This window comes from Meles meles, chromosome 14 (genome assembly GCF_922984935.1).
Source record: "Meles meles chromosome 14, mMelMel3.1 paternal haplotype, whole genome shotgun sequence".
Lineage (NCBI taxonomy): Eukaryota > Metazoa > Chordata > Mammalia > Carnivora > Mustelidae > Meles > Meles meles.
The window spans coordinates 77,228,013-77,235,070 of record NC_060079.1 but is presented as its reverse complement, the minus strand read 5'-3'; the positions used below and the strand labels follow the sequence as shown (position 1 = coordinate 77,235,070).

Below are 7,058 nucleotides of genomic sequence, written 5' to 3'. Positions count from 1 at the left end.
CCCAGGACCCTGGGATCATGACCTGGGCTGAAGGCAGAGGCTTAACCCACTGAGCCACCCAGGCGCCCAAAACTTGAACTTTTCTAAAGCAGTATTTTGTCAGCTCATGGAAGTCAGCCCTTCAATGGGGACAACTTCCCACTTGCAAGTGCGTGGAGACCCAGCTGTCCATAGACACGGCTAACCTAGAATCGGGGCTTACACTGGTTGCCTGTATCCTGAGGGTCAGGTTTGACCTCCTTGCCCCGACGTCTGAGGCACTCCTTCTCCAGTACCCCGCCCCGGCTCTTCCTCACCACCCTGTGCCTCACAATCCTCTCTGGGACCCGGTGCGGTGTTGCCTATATGGCAGGTGGAGAGCCAAGCTACTTTCAGGGCAATGCAGACCAGGATCAGCTCATGACAGCCTGGCACTCTCCAAGGAGAGCTGGAGGTCCCATGCCCAGTGCTGCCCCCTCAGACCCAAGTCTGGCTGTGGAATCAGCAGGCCTGGGATGGACCAAGTGGGGGTTCCCATCCACTATTAATGTCTGAGGCAGGAAAACAAGGCTGCCGGCTCATGACAGCTCTGACAGGGATCCTCAAGGGCTGATCTTGGCCTCCAGTCCTGGCTGAGAAGAAAAGGGACCCCCCCAGCCCCATGGGAGAGAGGCCCTGGTTGGGTTTCTTTCCTTAATCGAGATTTTCCTCTGAATATAAAGTGAGTTTACTATAAGCTTAATGAACACAAGCTGGATTTAAATCTAGAAATGTGTCTAGTATGAGACTGAGTGGCTTTGTCCCTGGGGGGAGCGCCTGCAGGAAGAAGGTAGAAGAATGATGAGTTGGGTTTGGAGCCCTGGCTGTGGTGGGTAAAGCCGCTGCTCGTAGAACTCTTAATTACCCCCGTCATGTCTCAAGCCTTTGGGAAAGATTGGATTCGCTTTATGGTTAAGGCTTGGTTTTTAAGCGATGGAACAGTGAGGAAGAAGAGCTTCTCAACCAAGGCTGATGGCAAAGTTAGGGAAAGTTGGTCACGAGGAGTAAATGGACTCTTATCTTTCTTACGTTTTTCTAAATTTTCTGCCATGGGTATACAGTGCTTTTATAATCAGGAAAATATAAATATTTGCGAACCATATGGCTACACGGTGCAATAGTGAGTGGCATGGTGAGTGTTTCAGGTCACAGGGAGTCCCACAGTGAAGATATTTTGGGCAGGCATCTACCACTCTTCTCCTTTTTCTAATTCTAATGTAAGGACACTACATATAGAAACATTTTTTGCCCTTGAAAAATAAAAATAAAAATAAAATCAAACTTTTCCTTTGCATTAGCAATGCCCACTGATGCCAGTTTTGAGAATATGATTATCAATGAAAAGCTACGTTCAATACAGATTCAGTGGTATCCTTCATGAAGAATTGTTATTTACTCCAGATACTAGTCCTGTACCAATAATGTGGTGAAAAGTTGAATTTTCTTAAAGGATATGCTGTGTTTGTTTCTAAGTCTGTAAGTGGGTTGCTATTTTGAATTAATTTTGCAACACTCTGACTTCATAGTCTTCCTTTTCTTTTTTAAAGTTGGTCAAAAGTTAATTGTGTCATTCAATTGGAACATTAATATTGCAGGAGACACCAAGGCATTCTGCAAACTTAAAGATCATCTAAATGTAACTCTTTGTTTCTGAGTTGGCTGGGCACTTACTGTTAATTATTTAGAGGTTTTTTGGGTTTTTGTATTGAAGTCTTCATCCTTGTTTACAATGTCTCATTTACAGTTCTTCTTTCAGTTGCTCATTATTTATTCATGACACTTATTTTCGGTTTCCTCTATGAGCCCTCTATGGTTCCGTACATAAGAATCGGCTCTTGTCTTCAGAGAGGTTCCCGTCTAGGACAGGAGGTAAGAGGCATATGAGAAATGACTATACACATTAGACAGTGAGAAGTCCAGCAAGAGTTAAGACAGGTTATGTGGTGGGGAAAGGGACAATGACCCTCTTCTCAGGGGAGGGAAGAATATGGCAAAGGGTAGCAACATGGATGGGACTGGAGGAGATTATGCTGAGTGAAATAAGTCAAGCAGAGAGAGTCAGTTATCCTATGGTTTCACTTATTTGTGGAGCATAACAAATAACATGGAGGACATGGGGAGATGGAGAGGAGAAGGGAGTGGAGACAAATTGGAGGGGGAGGTGAACCATGAGAGACTATGGACACTGAAAAACAATCTGAGGGTTTTGAAGGGGGGGGGTGGGAGGTTGGGGGAGCATGGAGCACTGGGTGTGGTGCATAAACAATGAATTCTGTTACGCTGAAAAGAAATTTTAAAAAAGGGGGGGAGGAAGGAAGGAAGGCAGGCAAGAACCCAAGGTATGACGTGAGAACAGCTTACATAGAAGAACTGCTATGAACTCTGACCATGATGGTTTATGTACAGTGAGTGGTAGGTTTGTGGGCTTTCTGGTTCGTGTTCCATAATTACCTCAAATCTGTTGCAGGTGACAGGTAGGTTTCCAGGTGACACAGTAGACATATAGGTAGCCCTTTCACCTGGTTGGGGAGTGGGCTTCATCTGTTCTGTTCATGAACTATTTCTCTCTCTCTCAGTCATTGATGAAGAAGGTTTTTTGTTGTTGTTGTTTTATGTTCACACCTGCAATGGTCACTTTGACATGTCAACTTGGCAAGGCTCCCTTCCCAGTTACTCAATCAAACATTAGATAGGTGTTGCAGTGAAGGTATTTTGTAGATGTAAAGTCCATAATCAGTTAATTTTTAAGGAAGGACTATTATTCTAGATAATCTGGGTGGGCTTGATTCAATCCACTGAAATATCCTAAAAGCAGAACTGAGGCTTCTCAGAAGAAATCCTGTCTGTGAAGTGGAGATTGAGCCTGTGTCCCCTTCCTGACAGCCCGCCCCATGGATTTCAGACTTGCCTTGGTGGCTCCTATAGGCACAGAAGCCAATTCATTTCAACAAATCTCTTGATATTTATCTCCTACTGGTTCTGCTCAGCTGGTTGAACTCTGACTGATATGATACCCAACATGAAGAATCTTACATGCCTTTTTCTAATTATGCTCCTTGGCTTCCTTTACTGAAAATTTCTCTTTCCTAGTGGTCTGAGAAATGTCAAATTCTCCAACTTTTCTTTCCCCAGGAATCGTTTATTTGATACTGTGAGCTCCTAAACCCATGATTTGAATGTTAGCAAGTTAATTTTACTCTATTTATTCTTTACTATCTAGCGATTGTTGTTTCTAGTATGTTCTTTCTCTCTTTCATATCCTTCAGTTTCTGTTTTCCTCCTAGGAATTAAGTTCTACAGGAGCAGGAGTCTTTGACTGGTTCATTTTTGTTTGCCAAGAACCAAGAACAGTGCCTGGCACATAGGAGATATTCCTTATATGTTTACTGAGTGCATGAATGACATTTCTTTATAAATATCCATCTTTACATTTATATGCTGCTCATACAATGATAACATCATTACATAAAACATTTATTTCTGTCTTCACTGTGAGGTTTGTTGGTGGGAGGCAGCTATTTTGGGTTGGCAAATCTGCTTTGAAGATCCAAACTCTCCACTGGGTTTGTAATCCCAAGATCTAGACATGGGGTCAGATATAAGGTAACTAGAAATTGGGCGTAGATCTGAAATTCCCTCTAATTCAGCCTAAACACAGGTAATTTAACCTCTGTTCATTGAATACCTGCATTTATCTCTTATTCAGTTCCAAACTCAGAGACAATTCAAGAGGGATTTATTAATTATATCCTTCAAACCCTGCAACATGCATTTATGGAACAAATTTATTTTTGGTCTTTTCTGGGAATAACATGCTTTTTTGAGGGGAGAACCAATTGCTCTTCAGACTTGAAAACTTTTATTATAGTGGGAACTGCCAATCATCTAGTCTTCAGTCCTTCTGTCCTCAAAGATGGGTGCATGACCCAAGTCAGAGTTCATCCCAGGGATTTTATTTTTTTGAATTAGAACTAAGGAAAGTAAATCTGTTCTTTCCTTGTCTCGCTGTGATATATTTTATATTCTCCCTTTTTTTCATACAAGTTTAAGATAGTGATAGGCCTTCTTTCTGCAAAATTAGCTATGAATTTTGGAAAAGCATCTGGAGGCAATTCTAGAGCTGATTGACTAAGCGTGCCATTTGTCCTGTGATGCCACCACTGAAATGGTGTTTGGTGAAATGGTGAAATGGTGAAATAGGTTCAAAAAGGCCTTAGTTCAGGTTCTTATCGAATTTTCTTTAGTAATGCCAAAAGATGTAAGAATAGGGAAGGGAATGATGGGGTGAGCTAAGAGAAGGGTTCCTAGTTAAATTTAACTTTCTAGGTGGTTCAGATAGTAAGCAGTAAGATGTCATTCAGTCTGGATTGTTGAAAAGGGATTCAAACAGTAGAACTATAGTAGCCACTGCTTTCTGTCTAATAAACATACCAACTTTCTCAGGTGAATAGTTTTTGGTAACTGCCCTTAGAGGCCTCCCTAGGATTTCCCAAGCTGGTGCTACATTGGACAACCGTTGGTGGTCTCTCCTCTTGGTTCTCAACTGAATCTGATGCCCACTCTGCCTTTCTTTAATACCAACTTCCGCAAGCCATAAGCCCGCTGGGTACAATAATATCCACGTTCTTTTACCAGACATAGTATTACTTAGTCTCTTTAGTAGTTTAAAGCTTTCAAATTGTTCTCTGGTAATAAAACAGGAGTGTATTTTCATTTGGGAAAACATAAAGATTTATAGTCTTTTGAAATACTGGGCTTGTCTTACTTTCATTCAATACAATATTTATCACTTTTGGTCATTAGAACATAATGTGCATCTCAAAGAAAGTCAATACTTTTATATGCCTTTGAACATGAAGTGCTGTTAGATTCTAAAACTGATTCAAGTAGACAATAGAGTGACTAAGCAATGAGATTTTGCCTCTTCTTTGAAAATCTCCCACTTGTAAAACTCTGTGATTTATGAGCCAAGCTGAAAAGGTTTATTAATCTCTCTGGTAATCAGATAATTATAGCGAAATGTACCTTATTTAGAACTTGGCAGAGGGATGTTTGAAGTCAAGTGTAGGCAAAATCAGAGGAAACAAAACAAAACATTGAAGGCTTTCAGATATATGTAATCAAATCCATTTTGTTCAGAACCAGGAGCATAAAAGCATCCCCCTCCTCTGGTCTGCTCTCTACTACCCTTTCTGTTCTTCTGACTCTGGTATATATTTTGTCAAATACATTGTCAAGGTAGCATCCTTCCTCCCTTCTTGAACATCTGTTGCCGGCCAGGCCCTGTGCTGGGGATCTGCTGCATACAAACATGAGGAAAACAGTTTCTTTTGCAGGGGAGCTTCTGCTGTCCCGAGGGAGATAGGCATGTACAAAGTGTATAAGGTAGACGTTGTAACTGTGTCCTCTTCCACCTTGAGGAATGGGCCAGTTGTTACGTCTCACACTGTTGAGGGATCTGGGCCTGGTGGGGCCACTGGAGGTGGGTGGGGAGAAAGGCTAAGACTGAGTCAAATGGCTGCCATTCGAAACTGAGAGCAGATCTCAGGAGGGGCCATAAGATTAGAGGCTAAGAGCTGGTGAATGCTGGCATATGATAGGACATGAGCCACGTATCAGGAAAAAGGTAGGAATCTTCTTAGGGCCACAGTTAAGGTTCTGGTACAAAGATTTTTTTTTTAATTAATTGAAAAAAATTTTAACTTTTAAATTGAAATACACATAGAAAAGAGTACACAAATGATAAAATACACTTCAGTGAGGTCCAACACCCATGTAACCTTAAGCAAGCTCAGACCATAGAAGGTATCCAGCACTTCAGAAGGACTCCCTCCGCCACCACCCTGCAACCCCCCTTCATCATTACTATCTTCCTCCCGTCCACTGGTCCTGTATTTGACTAGTTTTGAAATGCATAAAAGTGGAAGCATACAGGATGTATTCTTTCATGTCTGGCTTCTTTTACTCAGCATTATGATTTTAGTACCTAAGCCTATTGTTGCATTTAGCAGGATCTCATTCTTTTTCATTGATGTAAAATTTTCCATCGTATGAATTTTCAGATTTTCTATACTCTCTACTGTGGATAGATATCTGGATTGTTTCCAATCTGGGGTCTAATACAACTGTTACTATAATAAACATTTTGTACATTTATTTATTACATCTGCACCTGTTCCTGTTGGCTGAGTCACAATATATCACAATTGATGCAAAGAGCTTGTATCAATTACATTTCCTCCACCAGTTGTGTTTGTCATCTCCTTCCATAAACTTGTCCACACCTGGGATTGCCAGACCTTGTACTTTTAGCCTAGTGTGGGTACTATTCATTATACCTTTAACTTGCTTTTCCATAATTATGAATGAGGTTGAACATCTTTTCATATGTGTATTGACAGGATATTCTCTTTGATGAAATGCCTTTTCAAGTTTCTCATGACTTTTCTATTGGATTGTGTTTTTTTCTTATGAATTTGAAAGCATTCTTTACACATTCTGCATATGAAACCTTTATTAGTCTCGTGTTCCATATATCTGTTCCTTCTATGTTCCTCCAATTTGCACTGTCTTGATGTCTTTTGATAAACATTTTCGTTATTTTAATGGGGTCCAATTTATCAGTCTTTTCCATCTTGGTTAGTATTTTCTGTATCCCTTAAAAATAGAACCACCCTATGATCCAGCAATTGCATTATTAGGTATTTACCCAAAGGATAAAAAAATACAGATTCAAAGGGGTTACATGTGCCCTGATGTTTATAGCATTATCAACCATAACCAAACTATGGAGAGAGCTGAAATGTTCATTGACTGATGAATGGAGAAAGAAGATGGGGTATATATACACACAACGGAATCTTGCTCAGCCGTCAAAAAGAATGAAACCTTGCCATTCACAATGATGTGGATGGAACTAGAGGGTTTTGTGCTAAGCGAAATAAGTTAGTCAGAGAAAGACAAATACCCTATGATTTCACTCATATGTGGAATTTAAGAAACAAAATGGATGAACATATTGGAAGGGGGAGAAAGAGAGA

The 7,058-nt window shown here is 40.7% G+C and overlaps 1 non-coding gene across 1 annotated transcript; it reads right to left on the bottom strand.

Moving 5' to 3' along the window:
* Positions 1-524: 524 nt before the first annotated feature.
* On the bottom strand, positions 525-654 carry LOC123925404. Its single transcript, XR_006814998.1, has one exon. It is a non-coding gene; the product is annotated as a small Cajal body-specific RNA 20 (non-coding RNA).
* Between the last annotated feature and the right edge of the window lie 6,404 nt (positions 655-7,058).